The sequence below is a fragment of the Pristiophorus japonicus genome, chromosome 12 (assembly GCF_044704955.1).
Source record: "Pristiophorus japonicus isolate sPriJap1 chromosome 12, sPriJap1.hap1, whole genome shotgun sequence".
In the NCBI taxonomy this organism is placed as follows: Eukaryota; Metazoa; Chordata; class Chondrichthyes; family Pristiophoridae; genus Pristiophorus; species Pristiophorus japonicus.
The window spans coordinates 50905406-50916888 of NC_091988.1; the positions used below are offsets into that span (position 1 = coordinate 50905406).

The window sequence follows — 11483 nt, forward strand, 5'->3', positions numbered from 1 at the left end:
CCAGTCCCCGGGTTCGCTGCTATTTCTGGCCAATTTGTATGCCACTTCCTTGGCTTTAATACTATCCCTGATTTCCCTTGATAGCCACGGTTGAGCCACCTTCCCTTTTTTATTTTTACGCCCGACAGGAATGTACAAGTGTACAATAAAGGCCCAGTTGATCCACTCCCTCTTCATATGTCAGTCCCGCCATCCCGGGAATCAATCTGGTAAACCTCTGCTGCATTCCCTCAATAGCAAGAACGTCCTTCCTCAGATTAGGAGACAAAAACTGAACACAATATTCCAGGTGATGCCTCACCAAGGCAATGTACAATTGCAGTAAGACCTCCCTGCTCCTATACTCAAATCCCCTAGCTATGAACGCCAACATACCATTTGCCTTCTTCACCCCCAGGTCTCGTTGCACCTCCCCCTTTCCTAATCTGCCGCCATTCAGATAATATTCTGCCTTCGTGTTTTTGCCCCCAAAGTGGATAACCTCACATTGATCCACATTATACTGCATCTGCCATGCATTTGCCCACTCACCTAACCTGTTCAAGTCACGCTGCAGCCTTTTAGTGTCCTCCTCACAGCTCACACCGCCACCCAGTTTAGTGTCATCTGCAGACTTGGAGATATTACATTCAATTCCTTCATCTAAATCATTAATGTATATTGTAAATAGCTGGGGTCCCAGCACTGAGCCCTGCGACACTCCACTAGTCATTGCCTGCCATTCTGAAAAGGAATCGTTTATCCCGAATCTCTGCTTCCTGCCTGCCAACCAGTTCTCTATCCACGTCAGTACATTACCCCCAATACCATGTACTTTAATTTTGCACACCAATCTCTTGTGTGGGACCTTGTCAAAAGCCTTTTGCAAGTCGAAATACACCACATCCACTGGTTCTCCCTTGTCCACTCTACTAGTTACATCCTCAAAAAATTCCACAAGTTTTATTGAGCTTTCCCTTTCATAAATCCATGCTGACTTGGACCGATCCTGTCATTGCTTTCAAATCCGCTGCTATTTCATCTTTACTAATTGATTCCAACATTTTCCCCACTACTGATGTCAAGCTAACCGGTCTATAATTACCCGTTTTCTCTCTCCCTCCTTTTTTAAACAGTGGTGTTACATTAGCTACCCTCCAGTCCATAGGAACTGATCCAAAGTCGCTAGACTGTTGGAAAATGATCACCAATGCATCCACTATTTCTAGGGCCACTTCCTTAAGTACTCTGGGATGCAGACTATCAGGCGCTGGGGATTCATCGGCCTTCAATCCCATCAATTTCCCGAACACAATTTCCAACTTTATAAGGATTTCCTTCAGTTCCTCCTTCTCTCTAGATCCTGGAAGATTATTTGTTTCTTCCTTTGTGAAAACAGAACCAAAGTCTTTGTTTAACTGGTCTGCCATTTCTTTGTTCCCCATTATAAGTTCACCTGAATCTGACTGCAAGGGACCTACGTTTGTTTTCGCTAATCTTTTTCTCTTCACATATCTATAGAAGCTTTTGCAGTCAGTTTTTATGTTCCCAGCAAGCTTCCTTTCATACTCTATTTCCCCCCTCCTAATTAAACCCTTTGTCCTCTTCTGCTGTATTACAAAATTCTCCCAGTCCTCAGGTTTGCTTTTTTTTCTGGCCAATTTATATGCCTCTTCCTTGGATTTAACACTATCCTTAATTTCTCTTGTTAGTCACGGTTGAGCCACCTTCTCCGTTTTTGTTTTTACTCCAGACAGGGATGTACAATTGTTGAAGTTCATCCATGTGATCTTTAAATGTTTGCCATTGCCTATCCACCGTCAACCCTTTAAGTATCACTCGCCAGTCTATTCTAGCCAATTCACGTCTCACACCATCGAAGTTACCTTTCCCCAAGTTCAGGACCCTAGTCTCTGAATTAACTGTGTCACTCTCCATCTTAATAAAGAATTCTACCATATTATGGACACTCTTCCCCAAGGGGCCTCGCACAACAAGATTGTTAATTAGTCCTTTCTCATTACACACCTCCCAGTCTAGGATGGCCAGTCCTCTAGTTGGTTCTTCGACATATTGGTCGAGAAAACCATCCCTACAGCACTCCAGGAAATCCTCCTCCACCGCATTACTACCAGTTTGGTTAGCCCAATCAATATGTAGATTAAAGTCGCCCATGATAACTGCTGTACCTTTATTGCACGCATCCCTAATTTCTTGTTTGATGCTGTCCCCATCCTCATTACGACTGTTTGGTGGTCTATACACAACTCCCACTCGCGTTTTCTGCCTTTTGGTATTCCGTAGCTCCACCCATACAGATTCCACATCAACCAAGCTAATGTACTTCCTTACTTTTGCATTAATTTCCTCTTTAACCAGCAATACCACCCCACCTCCTTTCCTTTCTGTCTATCCTTCCTAAATGTTGAATACCCCTGGATATTGAGTTCCCAGCCTTGGTCACCCTGGAGCCATGTCTCCGTGATGCCAATTACATTATATCCGTTAACTGCTATCTGCGCAGTTAATTAATCCACTTTATTCCGAATACTCCTCGCATTGAAGCACAGAGCCTTCAGGCTTGTCTTTTTAACACCCTTTGCCCCTTTAGGATTTTGCTGTAATGTGACCCTTTTTGCTTTTTGCCTTGGGTTTCTCTGCCCTCCTCGTTTACTTTTCTTCTTTCTATCTTTTGCTTCTGCCCCCATTCTACTGCCCTCTGTCTCCCTGCATAGGTTCCCATCCTCCTGCCATATTAGTTTAACCCCTCCCCAACAGCACAAGCAAACACTCCCCCAAGGACATTGGTTCCGGTCCTGCCCAGGTGCAGACCGTCCGGTTTGTACTGTTCCTTCCTCCCCCAGAACCGGTTTCAATGTCCCAGGAATTTGAATCCCTCCCTTCTGCACCACTCCTCAAGCCACGTATTCATCTCAGCTATTCTGCTATTCCTACTCTGACTAGCACGTGGCACTGGTCGCAATCCTGAGATTACTATCTGGACCTTTTCCAAGGCCACAATATCACCCACCACGTGGGGGATCCAAAACTGGGCACAATACTCCACTGGGATCTGACCAGCGACCTGTACAGTGATAAATTGGTGCCCGTTGATTTATATTGCATGGTTCCAATAATACACCCCAATACTCTGTTAGCTACAATTTCTCTACATTGGATCAAGTCTTATCTATGAAGACACTTACCTTCGAAATGAAGCGATCTCATAAGAACATAATACATAGGAGCAGTAGGAGGCCATTTTGCCCAACGTACTCCAACTACTCAACCTTTCTTCATAAGTCATACTCTTCATCTCAGGAATCAACCTAGTTAACCTTTTCTGAACTGCCTCCAATGCAAGTATACCCCTCTTTAAATAAAGAGAGCAAAACTGTACGCAGTACTCTAGGTGTCACCCATACCCTGTACAATTCTAGTAGGACTTCTCTGCTTTTATACTCCAACCACCTTGCAACAAAGGCCAACATTCCATTTGCCTTCCTGATTATTTGCTGTACCTGCATACTATATTTTTGTGTTTCATGCACAAGGACCCCCAGTCCCTCTGTACTGCAGCATTTTGTAATTTTTCTCCATTTAAATAATAATTTTCTTTTTCCTTTTTTCTGCCAAAGTGGATAACCTTACACTTTTGCACCTTATACTCCATCTGTCAAATTTAGCCTGTCTATATCCCTTTGCAGATTTTTTGTGTCCTCCTCACAACTTGCTTTCCCACCCATCTTTGTGTCATCAGCAAACTTGGGTATGTTACACTCGGTCCCTTCATAGAAAAAAAAACATAGAAAATAGGTGCAGGAGTAGGCCATTCGGCCCTTCGAGCCTGCACCGCCATTCAATGAGTTCCTGGCTGAACATGCAACTTCAGTACCCCATTCCTACTTTCTCGCCATACCCCTTGATCCCCCTAGTAGTAAGGACTACATCTAACTCCTTTTTGAATATATTTAGCGAATTGGCCTCAACAACTTTCTGTGGTAGAGAATTCCACAGGTTCACCACTCTCTGGGTGAAGAAGTTTCTCCTCATCTCGGTCCTAAATGGCTTACCCCTTATCCTTAGACTGTGACCCCTGGTTCTGGACTTCCTCAACATCGGGAACATTCTTCCTCCAGCTAACCTATCTAAACTCGTCAGAATTTTAAACGTTTCTATGAGATCCTCTCTCATTCGTCTGAACTCCAGTGAATACAAGCCCAGTTGATCCAGTCTTTCTTGATATGTCAGTCTTGCCATCCTGGGAATCAGTCTGGTGAACCTTCACTGCACTCCCTCAATAGCAACAATGTCCTTCCTCAAGTTAGGAGACCAAAACTGTACACAGTACTCCAGGTGTGGCCTCACCAAGGTCCTGTACAACTGTAGTAACACCTCCTTGCCTGTACTCAAATCCCCTCGCTATGAAGGCCAACATGCCATTTGCTTTCTTAACCGCCTGCTGTACCTGCATGCCAACCTTCAATGACTGATGTACCATGACACCCAGGTCTCGTTGCACCTCCCCTTTTCCTAATCTGTCACTGTTTTTACCACCAAAGTGGATAACCTCACATTTATCCACATTATAGTTCATCTGCCATGCATTTGCCCACTCACCTAACCTATCCAGGTCACTCTGCAGCCTCATAGCATCCTCCTCGCAGCTCACACTGCCACCCAACTTAGTGACATCCACAAATTTGGAGATACTACATTTAATCCCCTCGTCTAAATCATTAATGTACAATGTAAACAGCTGGGGCCCCAGCACAGAACCTTGCGGTACCCCACTAGTCAATGCCTGCCATTCTGAAAAGTACCCATTTACTCCTGCTCTTTGCTTCCTGTCTGACAACCAGTTCTCAACCCTTGTCAGCACACTACCCCCAATCCCATGTGCTTTAACTTTGCACATTAATCTCTTGTGTGGGACCTTGTCAAAAGCCTTCTGAAAGTCCAAATACATCACATCAACTGGTTCTCCCTTGTCCACTCTACTGCAAACATCCTCAAAAAATTCCAGAAGATTTGTCAAGCATGATTTCCCTTTCACAAATCCATGCTGATTTGGACCTATCATGTCACCTCTTTCCAAATGTGCTGCTATGACATCCTTAATAATTGATTCCATCATTTTACCCACTACCGATGTCAGGCTGACCTGTCTATAATTCCCTGTTTTCTCTCTTCCCTCCTTTTTTTAAAAAGTGGTGTCACATTGGCTCCACTCCATAGGAACTGATCCAGAGTCTATGGAATGTTGGAAAATGACTGTTAATGCATTCGCTATTTCCAAGACCACCTCCTTAAACCCTGGGGATTTATCGGCCTTCAATCCCATCAATTTCCCCAACACAATTTCCCGACAATAAGGATTTCCCTCAGTTCCTCCTTCTTACTAGACCCTCTGACCCCTTTTATATCCGGAAGGTTGTTTGTGTCCTCCTAAGTGAATACCGAACCAAAGTACTTGTTCAATTGGTCTGTCATTTCTTTGCTCCCCCTTATGACTTCCCCTGTCTCTGACTGCAGGGGACCTACGTTTGTCTTTACTAACCTTTTTCTCTTTACATATCTATAGAAACTTTTGCAGTCCATCTTAATGTTCCCTGCAAGCTTCGTCTCGCACTCTATTTTCCCTGCCCGAAGAATTGGGATTGAGAATTGGCTGGCGAACAGAAAGCAGGGAGTCGGGATAAATGGGTCCTTTTCGGGTTGGAAATCGGTGGTTAGTGGTGTGCCACAGGGATCGGTGCTGGGACCACAACTGTTTACAATATACATAGTTGACCTGGAAGAGGGGACAGAGTGTAGTGTAACAAAATTTGCAGATGACACAAAGATTAGTGGGAAAGCGGGTTGTGTAGAGGACACAGAAAGGCTGCAAGGAGATTTAGATAGGTTAAGCGAATGGGCTAAGGTTTGGCAGATGGAATACAATGTCGGAAAGTGTGAGGTCATCCACCTTGGGGAAAAAAAACAGTAAAAGGGAATATTATTTGAATGGGGAGAAATTACAACATGATGCGGTGCAGAGGGACCTGCGGGTCCTTGTGCATGAATCCCAAAAAGTTAGTTTGCAGGTGCAGCAGGTAATCAGGAAGGCAAATGGAATGTTGGCCTTCATTGCGAGAGGGATGGAGTACAAAAGCAGGGAGGACCTGCTGCAACTGTACAGGGTATTGGTGAGGCCGCACCTGGAGTACTGCGTGCAGTTTTGGTCACCTTACTTAAGGAAGGATATACTAGCCTTGGAGGGGGTACAGAGACGATTCACACGGCTGATTCCGGAGATGAGGAGGTTACCTTAAAATGATAGATTGAGTAGACTGGGTCTTTACTCGTTGGAGTTCAGAAGGATGAGGGGGGATCTTATAGAAACATTTAAAATAATGAAAGGGATAGACAAGTTAGAGGCAGAGAGGTTGTTTCCACTGGTCGGGGAGACTAGAACTAGGGGGCACAACCTCAAAATACGGGGGAGCCAATTTAAAACCGAGTTGAGAAGGAATTTCTTCTCCCAGAGGGTTGTGAATCTGTGGAATTCTCTGCCCAAGGAAGCAGTTGAGGCTAGCTCATTGAATGTATTCAAGTCACAGATAGATAGATTTTTAACCAATAAGGGAATTAAGGGTTATGGGGAGTGGGCGGGTAAGTGGAGCTGAGTCCACGGTCAGATCAGCCATGATCTTGTTGAATGGCAGAGCAGGCTCGAGGGGCTAGATGGCCTACTCCTGTTCCTAATTCTTATGTTCTTATGTTCTAATCAAACCCTTTGTCCTCCTCTGCTGAGTTCTAAATTTCTCCCAGACCCCGGGTTCGCTGCTATTTCTCGCCAATTTGTATGCCACTTCCTTGGCGTTAATACTGTCCCTGATTTCCATTGATAGCCATGGTTGAGCCATCTTCCCTTTTTTATTTTTATGCCAGACAGGGATGTACATTTGTTGTAGTTTATCCATGTGTTCTCTAAATGTCTGCCATTGCCCATCCACTGTCAAATCCTTAATTGTCATTCGCCAATCTATCCTTGCCAATTCACGCCTCATACCTTCAAAGTTACCCTTCTTTAAGTTCTGGACCATGGTCTCTGAATTAACTGTTTCATTCTCCATCCTAATTCTTATGTTCTTATGTTCTAATCAAACCCTTTGTCCTCCTCTGCTGAGTTCTAAATTCTACCATATTATGGTCACTCTTCCCCAAGGGGCCTTGCACAACGAGATTACTAATTAATCCTCTCTCATTACACAACAACCTTCATCCAAGTCTTTAATATAGATTGTAAATAGTTGAGGTCCCAGCACCGATCCCTGTGGCACCCTACTAGTTCCTGTTTGCCAACCAGAAAATGACCCATTTATCCCGACTGTTTTCTGTTCATTAACAAATCCGCTATCCATGCTAATATATTATCCCCAACCCAGTGAGCTCTTATCTTGTGCAGTAACCTTTTATGTGGCACCTTATCGAATGCCTTCTGGAAATCCAAATATACCACATCCACTGGTTCCCCCTTATCCACCCTGCTCATTACATCCTCAAAAAACTCCAGCAAATATGTCAAACATGATTTCCCTTTCATAAAACCATGCTGACTCTGCTTGACTGAATTATGCTTTTCTAAATGTCCTGCTACTGCTTCCTTAATAATGGACTGTAGCATTTTCACAATGACATGATAGGCTAACTGGTCTATATTTACCTGCTTTCTGTCTTCCTCCTTTCTTAAATAGGGGCGTTACGTTTGCGGTTTTCTAATCCGTTGGGACCTCCCCAGAATCCAGGGAATTTTGGTAGATTACAACCAATGCATCCACTATCTCTGCAGCCACTTCTTTTAAGACCTTCGGATGCAAGCGATCAGGTCCAGGGGACTTGTCCACCTTTAGTGCCATTATTTTACTGAGTACTTCTTCTTTAGTGGTAGTGATTGTTTAAGTTCCTTCCTACATATAGCCCTTGATTATCCATTATTGGGATGTTTTTAGTGTCTTCTACCTTAAAGACCGATAAAAAATATTTGTTCAACGTCTCTGCCATTTCCCTGTTCCCATTATTACTTCCCCAGTCTCATCCTCTAAGGGACCAACATTTACTTTAGCCACTCTGTTCCTTTTTATATACCTGTAGAAACTCTTACTGTCTGTTTTTTATATTTTGTGCTAGTTTACTTTCATAATCTATCTTCCCTCTCTTTTTTTAGTTGTTCTCTGCTGGCTTTTAAAAATTTCCCAATCCCCTGGTCTCCCACTAGTCTTGGCTATTTTGTATGCCATTGTTTTCAATTTGATACCATCCGTTATTTCCTTAGTTGGCCACAGATGGTTATCCCTTCTCTTATAGTCTTTCCTTCTTATTAGAATATATTTTTACTGAGAGTAATGAAATATCTCCTTAAATGTCTGCCACTACTCATCAACCACCCCACACTTTAACCTATTTTCCCAGTCCATTTTAGCCAACTCTACCTTCATAACTTTGTAGTTTCCTTTATTTAAGCTTAGGACACTGGTTTGAGATCCAACTTTCTCACCCTCCAACTGAATTTGAAATTCAACCATGTGACGATCACTCTTTCCTAGAGGATCCTTTACTAGAAAATCATTTATTAATCCTGTCTCATTACACAGTACCAGATCTAAAATAGTCTGCTCCTTGATTGGTTCTGCAACGTACTGTTCAACGAAACTATCCCGGATACACTTTATGAACTCTACCTCAAGGCTACCTTGGCCAATTTGATTTGTCCAATCAATATGAAGATTAAAATCGCCCATGGTTATTGCCGTTCCTTTTTTTTTTACAAACTTCCATTATTTCATGATTTATACTCTGTCCAACAGTGTAGCTACTGTTTGGGGACCTATAGACTACGCCCACCAATGACTTCTTCCCCTTATTATGCCTTATCTCCACCCAAATTGATCCTACATCTTGATCTTCTGAGTCATTTCTCACTACTGCACTGATCTCATCCTTTATTAACAGAGCTACCCCACCTCCTTTCTGTCTATCCTTCTGAATTGTCAAATACGTCTGAATGTTTAGTTCCCAGTCTTGGTCACCTTGCAACCACATCTCAGATCATACCCATGTCTATCAGATCATACCCATTTAGATCTATTTTTGCCGTCAACTCATCTATTTTATTGCAACTGCTGCATGCATTCAGGTAAAGAACTTTCATTTTGATTTTCACCATTTTTCCCTGCTTTGACCCCACTTTCTGTTTATACATTCTTATGTTTATACATTCTGTCCCCTCCAGTCACGCTCTGGTTGTCATTTCCCCCAGTGCTACCCTGCTCTACTGCCTTCTCCTAGCTCTTTGACTTTTTACATTTCTGATCACCTGAACCCTACCCCCACCCCCCACTAATTAGTTTAAAGCCCCAGTCAAGAACTAGCCAAGCTGCCTCTTGAAGGCATACAGACGTTAGCAAGCTCCGCACAGTTTGTTTTTATCTACGCTACATTTATCTAGGTTAAATGCCATTTGCCAATTGTGTGGTCCGCTCCCCTTGCGTATCTGCCATAACCTGAGAATCAGTTTGAATCTTCCCCCATAGCATCCATTAGTGGCCCTATACAGTCTTAATGGTCCGTTGTGGCTGTTGGCTGTATGCGTGCAAAAAAAGCTGTTGACTGGCGCCTCTTCCGCAACATCTTCATGGCGTGGTCTATTACGGTCCCAATCGCTGGTCTTATTAGTGCTGCCATCATAGCTTTATTCAAGTATGCTTTCTTATAAATGTGCTGAGCACCACCTATCTTCAGGGCAGTGTTGCTATAGTCGTGACCCTGTGCTTCAGTAGAGCCATTTATTCAGGTTGTTTAATGTGAAACCTAGTTTAACGTACTTAGTGGTCTTCTGATTTCTGACATAGCTGAACAAACTTTTACTATTACTGCCACAATTTTCATATGTTTTTTCCAACCCACCATTGCAAGCAGTTTTTCTTCCTGTGTAACTAACTTACTTACTTGCAAAAGCAATAATCTTCTGAATTGACGCAACTGATAAATGTACTTGTTGCCATGTAACCCAGAAGATGAAATACCTTAAGCTATTTTAGTTACTATGGGCCCAAGTTTCCATATGATTCGCGCCTGATTTTTAGGAGCAACTGGTGGAGAACGGACTATTTTAGAAATCGCAATTCTCCACATTTTTTTTTCTGCAGTTCTAGTCAGGTAGAACAGTTCGAGTTTAGAACAGAATTTTTTCTTCAAAAGGGGGCGTGTCCGGCCACTGACGCCTGATTTGAAAGTTTCCACAGTGAAAATGTACTCCAAACTAAAGTAGAATGGAGCCAGTGAAGATTTTTGTAGAACTGAAAAAACCTGTTCTACACATTAAAAAATCAGGCGCAGGTTACAAATTAGGCGTCCAGAACGAGGTGGGGGGAAGGGAACTCATTAAATTCGACAATAAATCCTTATTTATACTTCTACAAATATTATACAAATAAATCCAACCTGAATAAACATTTATAAGCCAAGAAAGTGCTTCAGCCAGGGAGAATTCTGCAGCCGCTCGTGTCGCTGAGCGGGAGGGGGAGAGAGCGAGAGAGAGAGAGGGGGGGGAGGAGGGAGGGAGGGAGGGAGGGAGAGAAGGAGAGGGAGGGAGGGAGGGGAGAGAGGGAGGGGAGAGAGGGAGGGGAGAGAGGGAGGGGAGGGGGGAGGGAGGGAGGGAGGGGGGGGGAGAGTGAGAGGGAGAGGGGGGAGAGAGAGAGGGAAGGGGGGAGGGAGAGAGAGAGAGGGAGGGAGGGAGCGGGAGGGGAGAGAGAGAGAGAGAGGGGGAGGGAGAGAGGGAGGGAGGGGGGAGGAGAGGGAGGGAGGGGGGGAGAGAGAGAGGGAGGGAGGGGGGGGAGAGAGAGAGAGAGGGAGGGAGGGGGAGAGAGAGAGGGAGGGAGGGGGAGAGAGAGAGGGAGGGAGGAAGAGAGAGGGAGGGAGGGAGAGAGAGAGAGGGAGGGAGAGGGGGAGAGAGAGGGAGGGGGAGAGAGAGGGAGGGGGGAGAGAGAGAGAGGGAGGGGGGAGAGAGAGAGGGAGGGGGTGGAGAGAGAGAGAGAGAGAGAGGGAGGGAGGGGGAGAGAGAGGGAGGGGGGAGAGAGAGAGGGAGGGGGGGAGAGAGAGAGAGAGAGAGAGAGGGAGTGAGGGGGAGAGAGGGAGGGAGGGGAGGGGAGAGAGAGGGAGGGAGGGAGGGGGAGAGAGAGAGGGAGGGAGGGAGGGGGAGAGAGAGAGGGAGGGAGGGGGGGGGAGGGAGGGGGAGAGAGAGGGAGGGAGGGGGAGAGAGAGGGAGGGAGGGGGAGAGGGAGGGAGGGGGGGAGGAGAGAGAGGGAGGGGGGAGAGAGAGAGGGAGGGGGGAGAGAGAGAGAGAGAGAGAGGGAGGGAGGGGGAGAGAGAGAGAGGGAGGGGGGGAGAGAGAGAGAGAGGGAGGGAGGGGGGGAGGAGAGAGAGAGAGGGAGGGAGGGAGGGGGGGGGAGAGAGAGAGAGAG

At 45.1% G+C, this 11483-nt stretch overlaps 1 pseudogene; it reads left to right on the plus strand.

Moving 5' to 3' along the window:
• The window catches only part of LOC139276792 (inter-alpha-trypsin inhibitor heavy chain H3-like), a 251392-nt pseudogene that overhangs the window by 183676 nt on the left and 56233 nt on the right, over positions 1–11483 (plus strand).